The sequence below is a fragment of the Panthera onca genome, chromosome D1 (assembly GCF_046562875.1).
Source record: "Panthera onca isolate mPanOnc1 chromosome D1, mPanOnc1 haplotype 2, whole genome shotgun sequence".
Lineage (NCBI taxonomy): Eukaryota > Metazoa > Chordata > Mammalia > Carnivora > Felidae > Panthera > Panthera onca.
This window is the reverse complement of record NC_138348.1, coordinates 80,850,698-80,878,029: the sequence shown is the minus strand read 5'-3', so window position 1 is coordinate 80,878,029 and position 27,332 is coordinate 80,850,698. Positions and strand designations below refer to the sequence as shown.

The 27,332-nt window shown below is 33.0% G+C and overlaps 1 protein-coding gene across 2 annotated transcripts in view; it reads right to left on the bottom strand.

The window, feature by feature from the left end:
- CNTN5 (contactin 5) overlaps positions 1–27,332 on the bottom strand; it is a 1,365,947-nt gene that overhangs the window by 1,000,839 nt on the left and 337,776 nt on the right. For both annotated transcript variants that reach the window (XM_078432971.2, XM_078432970.2), the window contains one exon: positions 27,108–27,235. The gene's annotated coding sequence lies outside the window, so the exon portion shown is untranslated. The remainder of the gene's footprint in view (positions 1–27,107; positions 27,236–27,332) is intronic.

Below are 27,332 nucleotides of genomic sequence, written 5' to 3'. Positions count from 1 at the left end.
AGGAAGACTCCACATCTGCAGGTCCTGACTCCATCCACTGCTACTTTGTTACATTATAGGTCCTTTAAGTATGAAAAACAATGTGATTTGAACTTCTGTCTCATCTGTCCAATAAGAGACTCAGAAATGTCTTATCTTGTGGGGGTAATGACTTAAAATACACTATGATTTTAAGAAATAAGCGATTAGCTAGAATTAAAATAAATTTTGAGCCCATTTTTTATTTATCTTTTAAAAATAGTTTTCTTGATATTTGAATGCCTCAGTATTTGGATATCCAGAGTCTGTCATTTCACCACTCATTTGTATATATTAACAAGCAGTACATTGGTCATGACCCCATTTTCTGCAGTAGAGATTATGAGATCTACTTAAGGTCTTTGATTTCAATTTCTCATTACAACTATTTTATATTTTTTGCTTTTACCACTTTCGTTGTAAAATTACATGTATTCATCTTCACTTTTCTTTTTCAGAATGAAAAGTGAGCTGAAGAACTTCATATTTATTTTCCAAAAGATTGATTATTTTTAACATAATGGAGATAAGATTAGTATGAAGACTACATTGTAAGAAGATTTTTAAAATTACATAACATGAAATATAATTTTTATTAAAGAAAGTTCTCTGAGTAGACCTCTTTTGATATCTTTGTTTTTAATTTTAATTTTTTTATTTTATCCTTTTAAAAATTTAAACCCAAGTAAGTTAACATAGTGTATCATAATGATTTGATGAATAGAATTTAGGGCTTCATCACTTGCATATAATGCCCAGTGCTCATCCCAAAAAGTGCCATCCTTAATGCCCATCACCCATTTAGCCCATCCCCCGACACAACCCTCCCTCCAACAACACTGTTTGTTCTCTGTATTTAAGAATCTCTAAAATAAATAAATAAATAAATAAATAAATAAATAAATAAATAAATAAAATGAAAAATGATCTGTTATGGTTTGTCTCCCTTTCTATTTCTATCTTATTTTTTCTTTACATGCCTTATGTTCATCTGTTTTGCTTCTTAAATTCTACATATGAATGGAATCAGATGATATTTGTTTTTCTCTGACTGACATATTTCGCTTAACATAATAAATTCTAGTTCCATGCACGTTGTTTCAAAGGGCAAGATTTCATTATTTTTTGATCACCAAATAATATTCCATTGCATTCCATTGCATGTATATATATATATATATATATATATATATATATATATATATATACACACACACACATACATATATACCACATCTTTATCCATTTATCAGTCGATGGACATTTGGGCCCTTTTCATACTTTGGCTATTGTTGACAGTGCAGCTATAAACATTAGTGTGCATGTTCCCCAGAATCAGCATTTTGTATCCTTCAGATAAATACCTAGTAGTGCAATTGCTAGGTCATAGAGTAGTTCTATTTTTAATTTTTTAAGGAAACTCCATACAGTTTTCAAGAGTGGCTGCACTAGTTTGCATTACCACCAGCAGTGCAAAAGTGCTCCCCTTTCTCTGCATCCTTGTCAACATCTGTTGTTTTCTGAGTTGGTAATTTTTGCCATTCTAACAGGTATGATGTGGTATCTCATTGTGTTTTGATTTGTAATTCCCTGATGATAGGTGAGGTTTAGCATCTTTTCATGAGTCTGTTTGCCATCTGGATGTCTTCTTTGGAAAAGTGTCCATTCATGTCTTTTGCCCATTTCTTCAATGGATTATTTGTTTTTTGGGTGTTGAGCTATATAAGTTATTTATAGATTTTGGATACTAACCCTTTATCTGATATGTCATTTGCAAATATCTTCTCCTATGCTGTCAGTTGCCTTTTAGTTTTGCTGATTGATTCCTTCACTGTGCAGAAGATTTTTATCTTGATGAGCTCTCAATAGTTCATTTTTGCTTTCGTTTCCCTTGCCTCCAGAGACATGTCATGTAAGAAGTTGCTGCAGTCAAAGTCAGAGAGGTGGTTGCCTATTTTCTCCTCTAGGATTTTGAAGACTTCCTGTCTTATGTTTAGGTCTTTCATCCATTTTAAGTTTATTTTAGTGTATGCTGTAAGAAAGTAGTCCAGGTTCATTCTTATGAATGTTGCTGTACAGTTTTCCAAACACCATTTGCTGAATAGATGGTCTTTTTGTCTATTGGATACTCTTACTTGCTTTGTCAAAGATTAATTGGCTATATGATTGTGGGTCCATTTTGGGACTCTCTACTCTATCCCATTGATCTATGTGTGTGTTTTTGTGCCAGTACCATACTGTCTTGATAATTACAGCTTTGTAATACAGCTTGAAGTCTAGAATTTTGATGATTCCAGCTTTGGTTTTTACTTTTCTTTTCTTTTCTTTTCTTTTCTTTTCTTTTCTTTTCTTTTCTTTTCTTTTCTTTCCTTTTCTCTTTTCTTTTCTTTTCTTTTCTTTTCTTTTCTTTTCTTTTCTTTCTTTTCTTCTTCCCTTTCCTTTTCCCTTTTCTTTTCTCTTCTTTTATGTTTCTTTTCTTTTTTCTTTTCTTTTCTCCTTTCTTTTCTCTCTTCTTTTTTTAGCTTATTTTTTACTGAGAGAGAGAGAGAGAGAGAGAGAGAGAGAGAGAGAGAGAATCCCAAGCAGGCTCTGTGCTGTCAGCATTGAGCCCGATATGGGGTTCGAAACCATGAACCATAAGATGATGACCAGAGCTGAAATGAAGAGCTGGATGCTTAACTGACTGAGCCACCCAGGTGCCCCTTGGTTTTATCAACATTACTTTGGCCATTCGGGGTCATTTCCTATTCCATACAAATTTTAGAATTGTTTGTTCTAGCTCTGTGAAGAATGCTGGTGTTATTTTGATGAGGATTGCATTGAATATATAGATTGCTTTGGGTAGTATCAACATTTTAACAATATTTGTTTTTCCAACATATGAACATGGATAGTCTTTCCATTGCTTCATGTCTTCTTCCATTTCTTTCATAAGCTTTCTATAGTTTTCAGCATACAGGTTTTTTAACTCTTTGGTTTGGTTTATTCCTAGGTGTTTTATGGTTTTGGTGCAATTGTATATGGGATTGATTCCTCGCTTTCTCTTTGCCTACTTCATTATGGCATATAAAAATGCAACTGATTTCTGTACATTGATTTTATATTCTGCGACTTTGCTGAATTCATGTATCAGTTCCAGCAGTTTTTTGGTGGAGTCTTTTGTGTTTTGCACATAGAGTATTATGTTATCTGCAAAGAGTGAAAGTTTGACTTCATCCTTGCCAGTTTGGATGACTTTTATTTCTTTTTGTTGTCTGATTGCTGAGGCTAGGACTTGCAACACTGTGGTGAGAGTGGACATCCCTGTCATGTTCCTGACCTTAGGGGGAAAGCTCTCAGTTTTTCCCCATTGAGGATGATATTAGCTGTGGGTCTTTAATATATGGTCTTTATAATGTTGAGGTATGTTCCTTCTATCCCTACTTCCTTGAGGGTTTTTACTAAGGAAAGATGCTGTATTTTGCCAAATGCTTTCTCTGCATCTATTGAGAGAAACGTGTGGTTCTTATCCTTTCTTATATTAATGTGATGTATCACACTTGTTGATTTGCAGATATTGAACCATCCCAGGAATAAATCCCACTTGATCATGGTGAATAATTATTTTAATGTACTATTGGATTCATTTTCTAATATCTTGTTGAGAATTTTTGCATCCATGTTCAATAGTTATTCTTTTATGTGGGGCCTTTGTCTTGTTTTGTAATCAAGGTAATGCCAGCCTCGTAGAATGAGTTTGGAAGTATTCCTTCCATTTCTACTTTTTGGAACAGCTTCAAAAGAATAGGTGTTAACTCTTTAAATGTTTGGTAGAATTCCCGGGAAAGCCATCCAGTCCTGGACTCTTGCTTATTGGGACATTTTTGATTACTGAGTCAATGTCCTTACTTGTTATGGGTCTGTTCAAATTTTCTATTTTTTCTTGTTTCAGTTTTGACAGTTTATATGTTTCTAGGAATTTGTCCATTTCTTCCTGATTGCCCAATTTTTTGTCATATAATTGCTCATAACATTCTCTTATTATTGTTTGTATTTCTGTAGTGTTGGTTGTGATCTCTTTTGTTTCATTAATGATATTATTTATTTGGGTCTTTTCTTTTTCTTTTTTTTTTTTTTTTTTTTGATCAGTCTGGTTAGGGGTTTATCAGTTTTTTAAAATTCTTTCAAAGGATCATCTCCTGGTTTCATTCATCTGTTCTGCTGTTTGTTTGTTTGTTTGTTTGTTTTTTAATGTCATTGATTTCTGCTCTAATCTTTATTATTTCCCTTCTTTTGCTGGTTTTAGACTTTATTTTCTGTTCTTTATCCAGCTCCTTAGGTGTAAGGTTAAGTTGTATATTTGAGACCTTTCTTCTTTCTTTAGGAGGACCTGGATTGCTATATACTTCCTTCTTATGACCACCTTTGCTGCATGCCAGAGGTTTCATATTGCTGGTTTCCATGTACTTTTTAATTATTTAATTTCTTGGATAACGCATTCATTCTGCGGTGGGATGCTATTTAATCTGCAAGTATTCATGGTCTTTCTAAATTTTTTCTTGTGATTGATTTCAAGTTTCAGAAAGTTGTGGTCTGAAAATATGCATGGTATGATTTCAATCCTTTTGTGTTTATGGAGGGATAATTTGTGACCCAGTATGTGATCTATTCTGGAGAATGTTCCATGTTCACTGGAGAAAAATGTGTAATTTGCTGCTTTAGGATGAAATGTTCTGAATATATCTGTTAAGTCCACCTGGTTCAGTGTGTCATTCAAAGGCATTGTTACCTTGCTGATTTTCTGCTTACATGATCTGTCCATTGTTGTAAAAGAGATGTTGAAATCCTCTACTATTACGGTATCATTATCAATGAGTTTCTTTATGTTTGTGAGTAATTCATTTATATACTTGGGTTCTATCAAGTTGGGGGCATAAATATTTACAATTGTTAGATATTCCTGATGGATAGAGCCCTTATTTATTATATAATGTCCTTCTTCATCTCTTGTTACAGTCCTTATTTTAAAATCTAGTTTGTCTGATATAAGTATGGCTCCTCCAGTTTTCTTTTGATAACCATTAGCATGATAGATGATTCTCCATCCCCTTACTTTCAACGTTTTTTTTTTTTTTTTTTTTTTTTAATTTATTTTTTTTGGGACAGAGAGAGACAGAGCATGAACGGGGGAGGGGCAGAGAGAGAGAGAGACACAGAATCGGAAACAGGCTCCAGGCTCTGAGCCATCAGCCCAGAGCCTGACGCGGGGCTCGAACTCACAGACCGCGAGATCGTGACCTGGCTGAAGTCGGACGCTTAACCGACTGCGCCACCCAGGCGCCCCTCCCCTTACTTTCAATCAGCATGTGTGTTTAGGTCTAAAATGAGTCTCTTATAGGTAGCATGCAGATGAGTCATTTTCTTATCTATTCTGACACACTCTGTCTTTTGTTTGGAGCATTTAATCCATTTACATTTAGAGTGATTATTGAAAGACATTAATTTAGTATCATTGTGTTGCCTGCAGAGTTGGAGTCTGGTGATGTTCCCTGGTCCTTTCTAGTCTTTGTTACTTTTGGTCTTTTTTGTTTTGTTTCATCTTTTCTCCACTGGAGGAGTTCACCTTAAAATTTCTTGCAGGGCTGGTTTAGGGTCACAAACTCCTTTAGTTTTTGTCTGGGAAATTCTTTATCTCTCATTCTATTTTTAATGACAGCCTTATTGGATAAAAAATTCTTGGCTGCATATACATATATATATATATATATATATATATATATATATATATATATAAAACAATGTGCATGTATATATATGTGTGTGTATATATATATATATATATATATATATATATATATATATTTGTTTTGTTTTTTTTTTTTTGTTTGTTTGTTTGTTTGTTTTATTCAGCCCGTTGAATATATCCTGCCACTCCTTTCTGGCCTGCCAAGTTTCCATGGACAGATTTGCTGCCAATCTTATGTCTTCCTTTGTAGGTTAAGGACTTTTGTTTTTTCCTTGCTGCTTTCATAATTCTTTCCTTGTCTGTATATTTTGTAAATTTGACTATAATATGCCTTGGTAATGGTCGGTTTTTGTTGAATCTATTAGGAGTTCTATGTGCTTCTCAGATAATGATGTCTGTGTCCTTCCTAAGATTAGGAAAGTTTTCTGTTATAATTTTCTCACATACATCTTCCTCACCTTTTTTCTCTCTCTTCAACTACTGGGACTCCTAAGATTCAAATGTTATTCCTTTTTAATAAGTCACTGAGTTCTCTAAGTCTTGTATCATGATTTTTTTGCCTTTGTTTCCCCCTTTTATTCTGCTTCATTATTCTCTATAATTTTTTCTTCTATATCGCTGATTTGCTGCTTGCTTCATCCATCTTTGCTGTGGCATCCCTTTGAGATTGCCTCTCAGTTATAGCATTTTTAATTTTAGCCCAACTAGATTTTGTTTCTTTATCTCCACAGAAAGGGATTCTCTGGTGTCTTCTATGTTCTTTTCAACCCCAGCTAGTATTCTTATAATTGTTGTTTTATATTCTAGTTCAGACGTCTTACTTATATCTCTGTAGATTAAATCCCTGGCTGTCATTTCTTCCTGTTCTTTCTTTTGGGGTGAACTCATTTGTATTTTCATTTTGGAGGCAGAAAAAAATTAATAAAAAAAAAGATTAGTTAAGAACAAAACAAAAAAAAATCAAGTAAAGGCATCTGGATCCTACTAGGTTAGTTTTGGTCTTGTTGAAAAAAGCTTAATAGAATAGAGAAAAAAGGGAAAGGAAAGAAAAAAAGTCAAAAAAATTAAAAATCAAAGAAAGTTACATAATAAAATAGAGTAAGATAAAATAAAGAAAATAAAAAATTAAAAATAAAATTAAAAATAAAAAAATAAAAAAGAATTTGCTCTGTATTCACGGAAAGAAATAAAAGAAAGAAAAAAAAAACATTAAGCAAAAACAGAAGCAAAGAAAATGAACAAATAAACAAACAAGCAAACAGAATGAAACCTGAATCAAGTTACGTCCAGTTTTCCCTAGAACTGAAACCGTGAAGCACTCTATAGTCCAAACACTAAGCAGGTGGAAGGATTTGTGCTGGTGTGTGGCGAATGTGCCTGGAGGGCACAGCTAGGCAGTGTGGCTCCATTCTCCACTAAATGGCACTTCTTAGTTTACTGGAGTGCATCAGTGTGCGTGATCACATGTGCGTGTATGGAAGAGGTGAAAATGGCTTCACCCAGTTCCCTAGTCTATGGTGCAGGAACTTCACACTCTTGCTGATCCATGATCAAGCACCCCTCCTTTGTGGCAGGCCTCCTTCTGCTCTCTGTTTCTACTCTGTCCTTGTCCCTGCCAGGGACACCTGCCATTCTCCTGCCAGGTGACACCTTCCTCCAGGGTTTTAGCTCAGATGGGGTTGTGTTTCAAAACCCCACACCTCAGAGACACCACCATGACTTGGACCCACAATGATTCTCTGGGGGAGAGTCTCACTGAGGAATGGCCCATGCCAACTTGCCCTAGAAAATGTTAGTGTGATCACACAGTAGCAGAAGTTCAGAGACTATGGTAAATTGCAACACACAGCTGGCACCAGTTTTCACTGTACTCTGACGTCTTTGTCCTAATACCAGCAAACATGGCTGCTCTCTGGGGTCTCTTGGGACCTGTGCCTGCAGGGAGGCCATATGGCCTCTATCAAATGCACTCCAAGCAGAGATGCTTCTCCCCATCTAGCACCCAGGGCCCTCAGACCTTGCTGCCTGCTCTTGGGGATTCACTGTACCTACTCACCAGATCACTGCCAGGCACTGAGCTCTGAACCTTCAGACTCTGAACTCCACTGTTTATAGAACCCTGTTGGTATTGAAATCCTCTCCTTTCTCCCCATCAATGGTTTTGAAGAACATATTTCTTATTCAGTTCCCTGGGAATGTTTTCACTCTTTCTCTCTTTCTCTCCAGCTACTTTTAAAGGGAAATGCTTTTCTTGCAGGATCCAGATGTGCCACACTCACTGCTTTCCCTTTCTCTGTCTTTTCTCCAAAAAAAAAAAAAACAGCTCCATACCCTCTTCAGCTCTGTGGCTTTTCTCTCCAATTCACCTCTCTGCACCATGTACCTGCCAAGTTCTATGGCTCAAGCTATGCATATTGTTGTGTTAATTCTCAGATCAACTTCTGTTCAAAATGGTTTGATGCTGGTCTAGCTGCTTTTCAGGGACAAGACAAGCTCAGGGTTGCCATACTACTCCACCATCTTAAGTCCTCTGACATCTTTAACCAAGACCTGAAATAATTTAGGGACCAAAATGTTGTGTGCTTTATTTTTCCTACTGTTTTTGGTTAACAAAGGATTAAAGTAGACAAAGTAAAAGGGGATTTTTCCAAAATACATTTCTTGAGAGGTTTTTACATACTTTTCTTAACAGCAAGGTATGGAATTATTATTTGACAAAATCTTTGCTTGCAAAGCTCTTAGTCATGATACAGGAAAGCTTTCCTGTGATATAGATGCCCTACTACAAGCGTATTTATGGCCTTCGAAGATGAGATGAGTGTGTTGAATATACTTAATCACAAAAGAATTATCTTTAAGAAGTTTGCCAAATAAATTTATCAAAGATTATCTGTATCTGAGAAGGCTGTTTTATGAGTAGTCACACTTCATTTTTTAAGTTTATAGTTTTCAAATGCTGGATTTTATTGAAGGAATTCTTTCATAAACATAGAAGTGGCATAACCTAGTATCCCTGAATATTGCTCTTGTAACAGCATACTTCACTGTAATTGCACATTTACTTGACCTATTCTATTGCCATCTCCAACACATTATTTGACTCATAGTATTTGATTGAGCTATGTGAAATTTCTATCTTTGTAGGTTGAAATGTGACCTTTTTAAAAATGAATGACCAATTATTATGTCTTTTTCTATTTCAACATAAGATTATTAGTACATGCTGTATAAAAGTTTTTTTTTTCTCTTTATGCAGCTTAAATTATGCAGAGTTTGAAATCATGAGATAGATGATAGATATAGATAGATGATGGATGGATACATAAATAGAGTAGAAGCAAAGACAGAAATGAGGCATAATATTAATTTCAGATTACCTTAAAGCCATGTGCAAGGCTTTTTACTAAAACTTAGAATGGGCATTTCAAATGTACTTTAATTCACAAAATTAAAGATTCTTAGTATTGATAGTGACCTTGGGTATCATATCATTTTCCAACTGCAAGATAACTCTTACAATGAAGCTTTCACTGGTATCACATAATTTAAAATGTCAGAATCTTTTTATCATACTGAACTGAAATATCTTTCTCATTGTTTGCCTTAATTCACAGTCTTAGTCTTTGGAGCAAGGCATATCTGTTCTAATCCCTCTTCCACATGACAGTCCTTTTAAACAGCTGAGAACATGCATGTTGTCTCTAAGTCTCTTTTTCTCCAAACTACACATCACCACTTTCCTCATTTTCCACGTGATAAAGATTTATCATCCCCTGCTCACTTCTCACTTCTAGGTTGCTAATGCCTCTCTTCCAAAATGTGTCTGATCAGAACAAAGCAGAGTGATGCTAAAGCAGCCTTGATTCTGGATAGCATTTCCTACTAACATTTTTAGTAGCCATGTTTCATTACTATTGGATTATAGCATTCTAATACTCCCTTTCTATTTTATTTTTTATTTTTTCATCTGTTTTGTGGGGTTGTTTGTGTGCTTTATATGTATCTTAGGCTTTTCTCTGCTGACATATGGCCCTAATTAGAGCCACTTCCTATGTGATTCAGTAATATTACTAATATCCAACTAGAATGAAAACTCAAACTTGTTTGGTTGTAATTTATTTTATCCGAAAATTTATTATACTACTAAAAATAAAATAACTAATATAATAATTTAATTGAATTTGGACACTAAAATCTGCATTAAATGAACAAAAATGACATAATTTGAAATTTCATTAAATATAATAATTTTTTCAATGATCACCTTAATTTGTTTTAGATTACAGGCAAAAACCTCAGTGATTAACTATTTATTATTACAACATTGATTCAAGTCTCCTATTCCCTATATCTGTCTCCCACCCCCACTCCCAGCAACAGGTGTCTCTGAACATGGTTGTAAGAAATAATTTGTGGAAACCTACAATTCAAATTGCTCTCACTAGGTAGAAATATTTTTAAACATTTATAAATTATGTGAAATTTTATTTATTTGCAACAAGTAGAAAATTATTTACTGATATTTAACATTATTTTTCAATGCTTTTCCTAACACTAAAATGTTTTTAAAATATGGAAAATATCAGCATGACAAATAACTCTCATAACTGGTTTATTTAAACATAAGTTAGATACCCTATTTGTTAAAGTAGGGCAAGGTGATCTTGAATCAAATTTAAATTACCACTTTTATTTTTATAATTTATAATTATAATCTGCATTACTATAATGATTTCTATTTGTATGCTAATTACACTGGGAATTTCCCTACTCCTTTTGTTCTTTGACAGTAATTTTATTCAGTCATGGCATTTCATTTAATTTTTCTTAAATTCCAAATGTAAGAGGCTGGGCTCAAGGTGTATTTCATGAAATTCTAGATCTCCGGAATTTTGTCTGCTCAATAATTCAACAGACATTAATGGTTTTCAGGACAAAGATGTTCTTATGAGGCTAAATCTAAGGTTTCAGTTTTTCCTTCCCCTTTTCTCTATTTTTCACTATTTGTAGATAAAATACTTCCCCTTACAAAAAGAGTACAAAGCATGTAACCTATGGGTCATAGTATATCCCATTAAATCTCATGGTGATCCAATATGATACATATTCTTATTATTATAATTTTACAAGTGTGGACCCTGAGACTATGGGTTTGCTTTATATATACTACTATGAAGTAGCACAGTTGGGTTTCACATTCATGCTTTCTTTTTTTTAAGTAGTCTGTACACCCAGCTAGAGTGAACAACCCCAAGATCAAGGGTCGCATGTTCTCTACCACCGCACCCCTCACATTCATGCTTTCTGATGACAAGTGTCATATCATTTCACACTTCCAGACTGCCTTTAAGTTTAAATACCTCAAAAAGTCAAGCTATGAAACTAGTATAGAAACAATATCAAATGTAATTATAAATTTAAACTATTTGAATTTGTATTCATTTTGTCTGAAAATAAACTCTAGGTCTTCTACTTGGAGAAAATTATATTTTGTTTTGAAATACACATTTATATTTATTATAGATCAATGTTAAATATTTTATTTATCATCAGTGTATTTAAATTTAAAAATCTGGGAATTAAACTATTTTAGCTAGCTATGGGTATTCATTAAAATAAGACTCCTTTCAAGGAGAAGCCTCTTCTCCAGTTATCACATTGAATTCTCACTTTACTTATTGCTAGATTTTTATTAATTTACAAAAGGTGTAATATGCAAATATGATACTAAGGCCTTTTTTCAAATGTTTTATAAGGTACCAAATATGTCAATCACCCAAACAATTAGACACCTTGTTTTTTTGTTAAACAATCAGACATCTTTAATGAATTATTATTTGACCAGGAAGGTCAAATTGGGAGACACTTAGAGAAGAAGCAGAAGTAAGCAAATTTTTTTTTTCTCAAAACACTGAAAATATGAAGCCTGAAATAAAATTTGTAAGGAATAAATGGAATTATATTTTATACTTGTGAATATGTCCAATATAGATTTATGAAATCAAGGTACCATAGATTTTGCAATCAATTATTTTCTTTTAATTATTTACTTTTATATAATATTACTAATATTATTAAGATAATAATTATTGCTTAGAGAAAAATCTCTCTGTACTTGTCCTCTTTGCTGTTTCTTTGCCCATTTCCTCTCAAATGCACTCAAATCAGGTGTTCATTCCCACCATAACTACCATTTCACTTGCAAAAGTTCTTGGCAAAGTAACAATAAAATCAAAATAAACAAGGTCAATGCGAACTTTTCATCATAGCAGACCTTTGCTATGGTTTTTCACATCCTCTTTCTTAAAAGGTATCCTTATAAGGCATCTGAATCACCATTCTTCCATTTGCTTTTCAATTTCTGTAGCTGCTCCTTCTTCAGGCTCTTTTCCTATTTCTCCTTATCTCTGTAACCCATGTTTTAGTCTATATAATTCTTCCTTTCCTGACCTTCTTTTTGATTATTGGCATGAAACATCCATTCAGACTCCCAGTTTTATATCTCTAGCCAATTCTGCTTTCTTAAATTCCAGACTTATATGTTCAGCCACCTATGTCAAATAAGATCCCACATTTTCTGAAAATAAACTCCTTACTTCCCACCCCATCTCCCGAAACCTGCCATTTTTCTTAATCTCAATAAGAAACTCCATCTTTCTGGTTGCCTAGGCAAATCCCACTTTCTAGTTACACAGGGACAAAACACTAGTGATATGTATACTTTTTGTTTTCTTTCATGTCATATCTAGTCCATCAACAGATACTTAAAATGTAAATTAAGTCATGGTACTTCTCAGTTCTAAATCCTTCAACAGCTTATCTCCTCATAGAACATAAAAGCTAAATTCCTTACAATGCCTCAAAATGAGTTATTTAATTTTTCTTTCCCACCTGATTTTACTTTTTCTACCTCCTCCAATCTTATTAAACAATAACAATAGCAAGAAAATAAAATTGAAAAAAAAAAAAAACTGAAGTTATTCAGGAGCCAACCAATAGCTCTTGGCAGTAAGAAAAGACAGACATTCTGCTACTCCTTCAGATATGGTAGGTGACATGCCAGCTCATGCTTGTAATTGGACTATTACTGATTCTTACTATGTTCCTCAATACAAATTAATAGTATAGGAGACCAAGGCAGACTTATCCCAAAAGGACCACTTTGGCATAAAGATTATTTTGTATTAGATAATCAAAACCCAAGGTGCCTGGGTGGCTTAGTAAGTGTCTGACTCTTGATTTCAGCTCAGGTTTTTCAGTCTCATGGTTTGTGAGATGGAGCTCCACATCAGGCTCTGCGCTGACAGCATGGGCTCAAGCTCTTTCCCTCTATCTCTCAAAATAAATAAATAAACATAAAAAAAAGAACCAAAACCCAGAAGATATAGGAATAGCTGTCTGCACTCCCTAAAGTGCCTAAATTTACATTGGAAAGGAGAGACTGTACCAAGTAGAGAGCTATTAACAGAGACTCCACTTTACCTAAGAAATTTATCTGCATAAGTTTTTTGGTTTTCCAAATATCTCCTATCACTTTCTTGCTAATGAGTTTTCTTCACTTTGTGTCCTTAAACCCATACCCTTCTCCTCAGCTCATATAAGCTTCATCTTGCATCATTGTCTTTGGAATTCCGTGTCTGTGTGGATTCCTCATATATACGCCTATTAAATTTGATTTTCTCCTGTTAATCTGTCTCACGTCAATTTGATTCTAAGTCCAGCTAGAGGGATCACAGGGCAGAGGAAGGTTTTCTTCCCTGTCAACAGCAAACAATAAAAGGTAATTCAGTACACGCAATTTTATGAATGAAAAAAAATGACGTTCAGGTTATACACCTGTCCAGTCAGACTCAATACAAAGATAAATTTTAGAAGACAAGTTAAACATTTTTAAATGACTAAGTTATATTGCAGATAGTAGATACTTTGTTGTGTTATATCTTTGAAGATATTTTGTTTTAATAGTAGTATAACATTAACACATACTTGTACTAATGCAAGTTGAAGGGGCTATTTCCTAAAAATATATATTGAAGAAACCCAATTTTCTATATCACATCAATTCAATTTTCACAAACAAATAAGTTCAAGGATCTAATTAAAACTAACACATAAAACATGGCATATGATATTCTGAAATATGAATACTACAGTAATAATTATTCCAAATTTAATATTATAGTAATTATTGAAATAGTAAATAAAGCAAAATTTAGTATAGTTTTAATGTTTGTTTTCTTTCTTTTTTTAAAATAACTTATTATCAAATTGGCTAACATACAGTTAGCTAAGTGTCCTCTTGGTTTTTGGGGTAGATTCCCATGGCTCATCGCTTACATACAACACCCAGTGGTCATCCCAACAAGTGCCCTCCTCAATGCCCATCACCCACTTTCCCCTGTCTCTGACCCCACCCCCATCAGCCTTCAGTTTGTTTTCTGTATTTAAGAGTCTCTTATAGTTTGCCTCCCTTTCTCTCTGTTTGTTACTATTTTTTCTCCTTTCCTTCCCCCATGGTCTTCTGTTAAGTTTTTCAAGATCCACATATGAGTGAAAACATGATATCTATCTTTCTCTGACTGACTTATTTTCTTTAATTTAACTTTATATAGGACACAGAAATAATTCTTTTTGTTACACTTTAGGTATTCTTAAAAATATTTCTCACACATCTTCATCTTTATTCTTTGAAAGCACTCAATAGAAAAAATAGATACTTCTGAAAAAGTATGACTTACTATTTTTACTGCAATATTTGCAAACTAATTAAAATTCTATATGCATAATACACATTTCAAAAGTCTGTTGAAAGATTATACTTATCCTCATTTCTCATTCAGCTAAATATTAGGAAAATATTAAGTGTACTGCCTGTTTTCAAAACAAATTACAGAGAAAAATTGTCAAAACTGTATACTATAATTTCCCTTCCAACTCCAAAGGGTGTTAACAAATACTCTACAAGTATCTTCATATGACTTTAAAATCATTCTCCTTAAAGTAATTTTCTAAGTTCACTTAAATTTTAAAGTAGCAAAACACAATGATTTGAATATTTAGTTATAACTTAAGACTTTGTAATTCTTATAAGAAATCTGTACCCATAAAATGTTTTTCTTCTTATTATGTTAATTGCCTTTTGCTCTTGTTTCTATACCCATTGTTTATGTGAACAGTTTAGTTCTTATTCCTACCTAATTGTTTGGTCCATAGATATAAATACAATTGTTAAATAAATAAGAAAGATAGCTTTTATTTCACAATATATTTAATAGCAATGGGAATATAAGACAAATTATAAAATAATATAAAATGAATATTGCTTAAGGTATTGCACAACAGTTTTTATCCTGCTTGGCATACCTCTGTGAAGCCATGCCATTCAAATGACTCTGAATGCACCAATTACACTCAGGTTTATCATCAAACTATGAGCACCTTACAAAAAAGTGAAAAATGATTTAAACAATTTATTTTGACTTTTTTACACCTAATAGCTAATTTGATATTTTGGCTGAACCATTCTGTTTTGATGTATTTGATACAATGATTTGATACATTTATTGAGTTTATTAGTGTGCAAGACATATACCCCCAATAAATTGAAGTATAGAATTGAACTAAAGAAAAAGTTACTTTTATTCCAAGACTAAGGTTAGGGTGAAGAAGGCTCACACACTCACTGAAGAAATTTGTTGTAAGATTCAGTGTGTTTTCATAAAATCTGTCCATACTATGCTTTTACCTTAGTAACAGATGCTGTTACTGTCCCAATCCGTAAACCCTTGATCCACCTACATTCAGGGGACAGTTCCTGTACTCACTGACATTTTCTCCCCTGCAGAGTCTGAATTGCATCACTATTTCTCTGCCTCAAGGTTTTCTCTAGCACCATGGAAACTTTTTCAACCAAAGCAAGGCAGCCCCAAATGGCCCCAGGGTTTAGTGCTCCAAAATCAACACTCAGCCAATGAGATCAATGCAGGACATATTCAGTGAAGTTTCCTATCTCTTTGGTGGGACATTTCTGAGGCATATTCTATGTTAAACCTCAGTGGGAAGTTCGTGCGTGACACAGTTCCAGACACTTGTATCTGTTGACTTGCTCCTAATTGTGCCTTTTCTTGACTTTTCTTCCTTCCATGTCTTATTTCCTCACGCTCTCTTGTGTTTCCTGGGATCATCTTCCTGGTAAACTATCAACACCAAAGTCTTCTTATCAGAGTATGCTTGGGAAACCTAAACAGAGGTGACTTTCAAAAAGTAATCTGGAAATAATTTTTAGCATGTGCACCATACAGGTAACATGACTTCAGCGAACTTGTGCTTTGAAAGGTAAGCAATTGAAGACTGTAGATTCTACCCAATGTGGCAGAAGAGATCTGTGGCTAAAAATTGAGACTCTAGAACCAGATTACATAGATTTGAAACATCCTCAAACAGTTACTCCTTGATCTCCCACTGCTTTGATTTACCTTAGGTATATTACTAATCTTGAATTAGAAAGTTGTGAAAATCAATCATAGAATACCTTCTAATACTTAATAAAGTGAATTATGAATTTTACCTATCGCTGTTATTACAGGTTTTACTAATTTGGCCAAAAAGTGGTCATTGAAACAGTTCTGATGCAATTGAATATAATTTCCACCAGAAGTATTTATTAGAAATGCAGTGACTATCCATTATTGTTTTATATATATCCATTTGACTTTGCTAACACTTAAGTTTATAATGAGAAAGTCCACCATACCTACTCAAATCAGGAATACTGAAACAATTAGAGCTACATTTAATTATTTATTACAAATAATACTGTTATACAAATCTTTAAACTCAAAGATGACATCCACAAGACTAAGCATAACAACATAAGCAGAAACATAAACAATTTTTCAATCAAAACTGTAGTTCCACATTGGCAAATAGGGCCATGATTTATTGTGTCAAACTATTGGTATTTTTTTGTGAAATATAGAGTTTTGTGTTAAATTTTCGGTCACATTTTTACCTTTGAACAAGCTAAGTAAATATATTTTGTATTGCTGAGATTTGTCTTACCTGGCACTTTCAATTTTCAAGATTCTAGAGTTCTATTTATTTAAATGTCCTTAAGCTCTTTTTTCTATTCTGCCTCCTTTCCTGTTTATTTCTTACACACAGTCTGAGTAATCACTGCATGTCTCCAAGAGTCAGAACCAGAAAGCAAAATTGAAGCGAGCAATGTTTGGGCCTAGTTTAAGTCCACAGGGTGTGAATAAGTCTACTATAACCAGAAATGGCATTGAGAATAGTTCAGATCTGTGCCATGGACTTCAGTGTGGTTAGATATTGGTTTTACCTAGGTACCTCACTCAGTTAGGATATGCTGACCCTTCCTCAATCTACACAGATGACTTTCACTGAAAACTTTCTCATTCCCAAGCACTTAAAGGTAATCATATCTAAGTGCTTTAGAAGAAAAAGCAATTAGTATACAAAAACTCTGGATAAGTATTTCAAGGACTTTAAAAATTCTAGTAGGCTAGGGAATTGACTTTCCCAGAAGGTAAGAAACTGGTTCAAGCAACAACTTTTAATTATTTTCTTTATGTTTCCTTAAAATGGAACATGTCTTATAGATTTATAATAAAAGCTATCCAGGGGCGCCTGGGTGGCTCAGTTGGTTAAGCGGCTGACTTCAGCCCGGGTCATGATCTCGCGGTCCGTGAGTTCGAGCCCCGCATCGGGCTCTGTGCTGACGGCTCAGAGCCTGGATCCTGTTTCAGATTCTGTGTCTCCCTCTCTCTCTGCTCCTCCCCTGTTCATGCTCTGTCTCTCTATGTCTCAAAAATAAATAAACGTAAAAAAAAAATTTAAAAAAAAAATAAAAGCTATCCAGTTGTTAGTGGGTAACGGATACATTAAATTCTTAGATAACTTGTGATTTTGCCTTAATCAAGTAATTATTAGATTCTGTTGAAATTCCCTACACCATCCCTGTTCAATATAAATATATAGGCCATAAATGCAAGCTACATATGTACTTTTAAAGAAAAAAGAAATAGGTAATGTTAATAATATATTTTATTAACATAATATATCCAAAGTACCATTTTAAAATTTGATAAAAATAAAATTATTAATAAAATATTTTACCTTTTTCCATACTCAGTCTTGGTTATCTGTGTTGTCTTGTATGATTCCAACACACTTCAATTTAAATAAGCCACATTTCAAGTGCTGAATAGTCACATATGTCTAGTACCTACCTTTATTGGACAGCACAACTTTGATTCAACCCAATGTTTTCTTTACAGTATTCTCTCAACTATCTACTGCTTTATGAATTACTTCTAAGTTGATTTGCATGTATAATTATTGTATGTGCTTTTTATAGTTTCTTCTGGCTAACACTGTAAGGCTGTCCACTCTCAATTCATGGAATGGTCCTATCTATTTCTAGAGGCCCAGCTATCATCTCACATTCTATTTTTAATCTGTTAAAATTATAATAAAATTATAGTATAAAAATTATAATGATATTTGTTAGAATTGTTTTTAAGGATGCTTACATGGATATAAGTGAGACTATGAGAATTTCTAAGAGCAAAGGATATGTCTTTTATCACTCAAGGCTGGCATATACTGGCTTCTTTTAAATTCTACTTCCCAGCTCTCGATTTCATTCTGGATAGTTTATACTTTCTAATAAAATGACATAATACACCAATGCACATGACGTGTGTGTGAGAGAGGGAGAGAGAGAGTGCACTTGTACAAAATTGATGAGTTGATGATCAGTACAGTTTTACCCATAGCTTTGGGAGCATAGCATTTTTTATCTTCTACTCAAACAGGTCATCATGAGGATGATAATGTGACAATCTGTTACCATTAACTCTGTTGAAGTGTTCTGAAGACACTAGAAAGGATTAAATGACCTGGAAAACTCAGTATGTGGAAAAGTCTATTGTACTCATCTCAGTTATTTCCACTGCTACGCATCACTGAAATCTTAAAACAATATGATTTGCTATAGTGACATATAACACAAAAGCCATTTTTCACCTTCTACTTTATTCCAAACAAATCTCATAGATCCTTTAATACTTTCTCTTCCAACATGCTAGCTTAATATTAAATATTTAAATATTATTAAAAGATTCAGGATATAATAATGAAATGTTTAATTATTTTAATAACTTACTTATGTGAGAAGTACATAGAAGTATGAAGTATTTAACATAATATATTGTCTGTAGATTAAGTATATGAGGTGGTGGTCAAGCTAAATTCCTGAATTTCCATCATTCTATAGACAAAAAAAAAATAATAATAATGAGTATTTACAACTACTATAAGCAATCTTAAATCTTAAGCTTTTTCTTTATTTGAAAACCTATTTATCCCATTCTATGTGTAAGCTATAGCACCCCACACACACACACACACAAAAATCACCTAAATCATATGTGATTAAGAACTTTTTACTGAGGATATTGTGTTTCTTTTTTTTCCCCATCTTCAACATGTCAGAGGAAAATTAGTTAAGAAAGAAAAAATGGGTTGAAGAGTAAATATACCTACTTGTCTAACAGTGTAAAAGCAAAAGCGTAATTTTTAAAAAATGACATTTCCTATCATGGTAGTAGAATAGAATTGACCAAAATTATAATCTGGTGCCACTGTGTTCAATTATAGACAATTTATCATGGCTCATATACATGAACTAATCACTAAAAAGCATATAGAGATATCAATTTCTAAGTTACAGCCTAAGGAAAAAAAATATATATATACATATATACATATATATACGTATATATACATATACATATATATATGTATATATGTATATGTATATATATATATATTTTAAACTTGATTTTCAATGGAAAAAAAATGCTGCTGTGCTAAGTGAAGTATACCATTCATGCAATAACGTTCCACTTTTTGAAACCCAGCTATTGCCTCTTAAAGTTTACTAAGGCAGAATACTGTCACTTAAAAACCATTTATGGTGTAATTTTCACTGCTAATAGTCTAATTAGCTAACTCACCATATATTAGCTGTAGGGATTTTCCACTTCCTTATTTTGACATATTAGCCCTAAGGATCACTATTTGAAGACTACTTAACATCTGTAGAGGCATGACTGTCAACTTGCCTTATTTACATTTGAAGTCTCTGTGGATCACGGTCTCCATAGAAAAGAGCAAAACTTAAATCCGGAGGAATAATTTGTAAATGAAATTAATTTCTTTATGTAATATAAAAATCTGTCTTTGTAATGATGGATAAGAGCTATATCAATCATTACTTATGCAGTTTTTGTTCAAATATTAAAAATACACTGTGTATAAAACTTAGTATAAGATTAAAGCATCTAGATTTAAAAAGTACTGTATGGGAAATAAAAGCAGATGAACAAATATGTATATCATTCAGTATATGGCATAAGTCTCCCATTTTATACAAAAGAAACTGACACTTTTTATGGAAATGGTTGCATTTGACCTTAATCTCAAACATGAAAAGAGGGGAAACTGAGGATAAAGGGCATACACAATAAGATTAATAATAACAAAAGTGAAATTAAGGAAGAACAGTAAATGCAAACTTACAGATAATTAGTAGCAGGAATGAGAGAAACATATTTTTTTGTGTGTGAATAATAGTTGAATCACTTAGGCATAGTTACATAATAAACCATCCCCAAATTCAATGTTTTAAAACAACAATAATTTATTACCACTTACTTAGGTTGGGTGGCTGAGGGTGAGCTGATTAAGGCTAGGCTTAGCTGGGATCGTTCACCTGAGGTGACTATACTATACATATTTATTTTTGTTTATTTTCATGGTGATGGGAAAAGAGAAAAAGAGTTCATGGAAATATACAATGTATTTTACGGCCTTAGGGTCAGTGTACTATGACTTTGCTTCATTCTATTGACGAACGCGAGCCACATGGTTAAACCCAAAGTCAAAGGGCAGGTAAATACATTTTTTTTTTTTTTTTTTTTTTTGCTACATTAAGAAGAACTGAGGCAGCCTGGGTGGCTCAGTAGGTTAAGCGTCTAACTTCTGCTCAGGTCATGGATCTCCCAGTTGATGAGTTTGAGCTTCGCATTGGTCTCTGTGCTGACAGCGCAGATCCTGGAGCCTACTGCAGATATTGTCTCCCTTTCTCTCTGCCCCTCCCCCACTTGCATTCTATCTCTCTATCTCAAAAATAATAAATAAACAAAAAACTTTTTTTTAAATAACTGGAAAGTTAAATGCCAAATAATAAAGATACAGAGAGAGCTAAAGACAAAATAGCGATCTACCATGCTGGTGAAATGTAAACATGCAAATTTTTTCTACAGCAGATCTAGAAAAAGTATTAATTGCCAACATCAAATCTGTTTTTATTTTACGAGCAAAAGAGAGCTATTAAAATTTGGGGGACCCAGATGTTTCACCATAATCTCATTTTTTCTTTCTTTTTTTAATTGTAGCTACATTTGTCCTTTTGTTCATTCACAGACTGTTTTTCTTATTTAAAAATATATTTCTTTATGTTAAGGTCATGAAATTAATACCAGTATTTCTTCCCAATGTTTAAAACTCTACTTTTTCAATTTAGGTTTTAATTCTAACTTGAGTTATTTGTTTATTTATTTTGCATGGCATACTGAGAGGCCTGATTTCATTTTATTTTTTCTTATGGATAACCTATTTTACTAGAACAATGATATTGTTTATTCTTTCTCCACTGATCTGCAGCATCACATCGCTTGTACACCAAACTTTCACGAAGACACAGAAAATTATCTGTGCTTTGTTTTATCAAAGGCCTACCTTGGGAGCCGACTGTATCCCACTAACACACTATCTCAATTATTTGTAAAGTTGAACCAAAATGAAACTAGTTGAGTAAGGAGTAAGACTTTTTATGAAATGATGTCTCCCATCTATGAACATGATATATCTCTGTTTTTATGCATTTCTTTAGGCTTGTATGTGTGTGTCTATTTTTTGTTTGCTTATCTTTAGGCATCCTCTTTAACTGTCAAGATTAGCCAAAAAATTAAAAAAAAAGAAAGTCATTGTATTTTAAGCAGAAAGGACTGTAAACATTAGGTGCTTATAAACTGTTAGAAGTTCTGAAGGAACAAATGTCAGGAAAAAACACTGCAAAATCTTCAATTAACAACTAGATTTCAGAGTCAGAAATTGCAAAAACTGTAGATAACTGCCAGCAATGATTGTAGCTTTTAGCACTGAGACATATGATACTAAAAAAGCATCTGGAGCCACTGTAGCTGGAAGGACAATGATAAGATTTCTGGTTCTCTTATACCTCTGATATCTCATGTTTCCCACTGAACAGCATTTAATCCTTAATCTTGGTGGCAGGTCTTCCTAGAAACACAGTTATTAGGCCCCCAGGCCCCCTAATGTATTGAAGAGGACAAGAATGAGGAAATAGTGTTATGTGTCAACACAAAATCCAGCAGAGAATTATATAATCATTGTTTCAATTATAAATGGAAGTTTTTTTCTTTTGTATGCCAATTTCTAATATTTATAACAGATGGATCACTTTTCTATGTTAATCGTATAACACAACAGCCCCAGAATGTAATTATTAATACCAAAAAAGGAGCTGTATCTACTTTTTTTTCTTCCTGCCTCTACCCTCTTCCTCACTACCTCCATCTCTCTTTCTTTACTTTCTTTTTTCCCCTTTATTTCCTTCTTCTCTCTCTTCCTCCCTACCACCCCTTCCTCCTTCCTTCCTTCCTTCCTTCCTTCCTTCCTTCCTTCTTTTCTCTTTCCTTCCCTTATTTCCTCCTTAACTCTTTCCTACACTCTCTATCTCCCTCCTTCTCTTCCTTCTTTCCTTCTTCCTTTCTTTCTTCTTCTTTTTTAAATTATCAGACTCCATAAAGGTTTGTCCTACTCAGTGACAAAATAGTATCATACTCATTCTATTACAATAGTAATCATATTAAACACTTTTCATATGCCAAACTCCAAATATATGTGTAAGAGTGTGTGTGTGTGCCTGGATAAGAGAGAAACAATTAGATAGATAGATAGATAGATAGATAGATAGATAGATAGATAGATGATAGAAAGATAATAGATGATAGAAATATAGATAGATGATAGATAGATACATAGATTTGACTTGCTTAATTTCACCTACTTGCACCCTTGTAAAATGAGACATTACCCACTTCTCAAAGCTGAAGGAAACTTGAGGTCCATGGCTATTAAGCCAAGTATCTACAGTTAGCAAATTTACAGCAGAGATTCAATCCTGGGTCAGCCTTATTCAAAAGCCTATAATGGTTCCATTTGTCAAAACCACCTCAATACACTCAGCACATGTGACAGATTTTAGGGAAAAGTCTGTATCTTATTAATCAATGTCTGTCTGGGATTCACCCTGTATACTAGGCTTCATACAGAAAGACTAAGTGGATTTTAGAATTTCAGGCATTTACTGGTAGTGATATATCTTCTCATATATTTTGTAGGATAGATTTGAAGTGTTCAGGTAACTGAGTATTCAGGCTAAGTGTTTCAATTGCAGGTATGTAAGCAAGATTGGACAGAATATTTCTTATATTTGAAACATGCTCCAGAAAAATCATTCTGTTTTTTTTGTTTGTTTGTTTATTTGCTTGCTTTTCATTCCCAGTCTTCCTTGGCATTTAAAAATACAGGAAAGCATGACACAGCCTACACATCAGTATTTTCTATTTTCTGTTAATTTTTTCCACTACAAAAATATTTAATAAAAGTTATTATTTACTGGGCAAGTGTTATGTATGAGATATTTTGCACACATTCACACTACCCAAAGTGTTTGAATGTTTACAATTTATGAATGCCTTGCATCATGGTAGCGAAGGTTTATGCACTACAAAACCTAGGCACTGTCACATTTTCACATCAAAATTTATTACTATTTTTTCCTTCTTCTTGCTTTGGGAAAACCCAGTTTCCTTTCCTTTCCTTAGAAACTCCAACTTGAGAAATATTAATTCACCATATCTTCTATGAATAAACTGATACTGAAAATAATCCCTTGGTAGTAACTCAAATCACCCCTCCCACCTCTACAACTAGCAGATAGAAATAAATGTTATCTAAGAAATTCATACAACTTCAAATTATATAATATTTCATGCCCAGTGATAAATCACTTATTTAAGTCATTCTGTTTTGGTTCACATGTTAAAGTTTTTTTGTATACTTTATATAGCAAATGTTCTTATGAAAGATTTCAAAACAATATCTTCCAAAAGATAATAACTGAAAACATAGAATTTAATAGTATATAAAATAGTATTATTAACAAATGGCAAAATACAGATATCTGGAACAAACACCTCAAAATAAAGATTGCATTATTGAATAAAAATTTTGGACAGAATCATTCCATCCTCCTTACTGACCATTAGAAATTGTACATTTGTACATTCCCATAGATTTCACACACTACACCAGAAGGACAATGGTGGACATTCCATTTAAAAAATATTTCAAATATTCAGCCAAAATAAACTCCATGGAACTTCCACATTATTTTATGTCATCAGTTTTGGTTACAACACAGTAAACATAACAAGTAGCAGTGCTATTAACATACACAATACATATGTAGCAACTAATGTAAGTTAAACGGTTCTTTTTTCCTTTCAAGTTTTGATGTAATTGTCGAGACAATTAGGATAAAAATTAAATTCCCATTTTTGAAATTGGGAGAACATCCAAGTATTTTTATCAGCTGTAATACTCTATGACTGCACACACTGATAGTAAGGAATAGATATTTTTCAATAGATGGAAATTCTACTATTTCTGAAAATCTATAAGCCTAGATCCACTCAGGCTCTTCTCTAATGGAATGAAGCTCTCTTGGAACTGTGCCAATGCTTACTGGATAAGAGTTGTGTAAGTTATTGAGTGAAACATTTCATTCTTAGAGGATAAACTCAGGACCCTTCAATATATGTTGCCTCTTATTATGGCAGGAATTTAGTTGATTGTGTCAAGATAAAACTGTCAATGTCTCTCTTGAATGTTTTTAGTAGTCATAGTGACAGATTGGGTGCAAGTACATGAATGAAATAGGATTTATTTAAAGTGACACCATGAATCTACTCTCATCAGATTCATCAATTCTAATTCACTTACATCTTTTTGGAGTGCTCAGTCCGTCTCACTTGTTTCAATTGCTTCTTATTCTACCAATATTCTTTTCAATTAGGTGGGCAGAGCAATAACAAGAGTGACTTAACAAGAGTGAACTGTGCTATGCCAAAGCTGCTTCCATAGGTTTCTTGTACATTTAAGAAGCTCTATATTCTCAATTTGAAACCTGGATTTATTAATAGCTTCACAAAAAGTCTTGATTTATTAATAGCTTGACAAAAAGTCTCCTCTCAAAAATTAATTAGAGTTCTGTTGAATTACCTGAATTTAATACAATTCAGCTTGTAATTGATAGAGCGCACCAGCTCACAGGTGGCAAAGACATTAACTCCATTCTATTTCCATCTGCTGATATGTCTACCATAAACTTAAATTGCATATCAATCATCCATCTGGAAGTGAGCATTAGATCCAAAATCTTCTTACCTACAGCTGCTATGCTGTGTTCAGTTGTCTTTCTTTGAAAATGTCACAAGCACCATAAATAAATGGTTTCTAACATTAAAAAAATCTAATTAAGGTGTCTACATATAATTTATCTCCGGTATTCACAGATATCACAGAAGTACTAAGTTAATACAGGCTTTGATTTGATAAGATGTTCTAGTAGTTAAGAGTTAAGGACAAAATGTGTTATACACCTTCCAAGATTTATATACATAATTCGTAAATAGATCACAAATTAAATTTTATTTTGTATATATAACCTATTCGGAGATCATTCTCATTGTAACAAATAGAACTATGATGGAAAAATTTGGCTGAAAATTGTGTCTAATATTAAAATGTAGCAATGGATTAATTTATGGGAATCTATTCTTTTCCATGGTTTGGAAAAGACTCTCAGAGACTTGCACTGTCAGAGGCTTTCTATCCACTTCTTTATCTTTTCTCTTCCCTTGTTTTCCATTTTTTGGGGAAATGTCAAAGTTATGGTTGCTTTTCTCCACAAAATTAATTTAAGGATAACTTGTACTGTACGGGCCTTCAATTAGGGCCTTCAATAAAAATGACAAGCTGATATGATTTAATGGAATGAATGAAAGACCCTTGATATATAAAATTTTCTGCAGTTACCTTCCAGAATTTTGGCCTGACTTGTGAAAGTAAAATTATACTGTCAAACGCTTGACACGTACACTCTCCTCCAGAACTACCTCAGATTCAGATTTAGTTACTTTCTTTCTTTAACTCTAATTTTCAAGCCTGAAGAAACTGAAAACATGCAGTAGGCTGAGTAAAATATTTTCCAATATTTTTAATCAGTTAACTTGAATTAACCTGACAAATTAAAGGATATATATATATATATATATATATATATATACCCTAAAATTGGGTATGATATTCTCAATATTTGATAAATAATTAAAAAACAAAAATAAATAATTCTATATAAAAATTATTTTACCTCTTAGGCTGGTTATCTAAAGATACATCATCAATATTATAGTTAAGTAGTACATGGTAGATGTAATTTGAGATGACCTGTTGATGTCCACTTACTCATTAATATAAACATGGATTAATCATATATTCTAAAATATTTTAATGTGTTAATTTTAAAGGACTGTTAGGTGCAAATAGATGCAATTAATATTTAATGGTTTGGGTTATTGTATAGCATTATAAGCATGTGGAGCACCACAAAAATCATACAAATCACTTTCATTCAGAAGTTCCCTATTAAGGTAGGGATGACTCAAACTCATTCTGCCCATGACTTTCTTCTTATATAAACTTAAGCATGATCTTTAAATTCAAGCCATCAAAAGGAACAACATCCATCCACTACCACATTATATGTTATTTGAGGAAGAAGTAGGATGCTATATCAGAGTACTATTTCTCTTATTGTTTCCAGCAATTTAACACAATATTCATGTGCTTAATATAAACTTAATAAGCAAACCATAAACTTAATAAGGAAAATATTTTACATTAATATTATTTCTAGAATATTTGTAGAATGTTTAGCTGACACAATCAAGGCTTTTTTTTTTTTTCCAATTTGAAGATAAAACACTTATTTTGAGTATATAATAAGTTTACCATACTGAGCAATGTTAAGAAGTTCCATAAATGATGTATTCGGGTTTTATGTATTTTTCCCTTCAACATTCCTTTCAGTTATAAAGGCAGATTAATAAAAGAAAAACTGTACCTGCTTTCTGAAAACAGTGTCCAAGTTAGAAACTTCAAAAACAAACTTGCTTATCTTTTTGCAGTTGTCATGCAAAAATGATGCTTAGTAGGTCTTGAATGACATAAATAGCAATCCTTGAAGGCCACCTGTTAAGGAACAGGCTCTATTTAGTTATATAAGAAATGATTGTATACTATTATACTGTTTAACCATACCAACACATATTTATAACACTTTAAACAC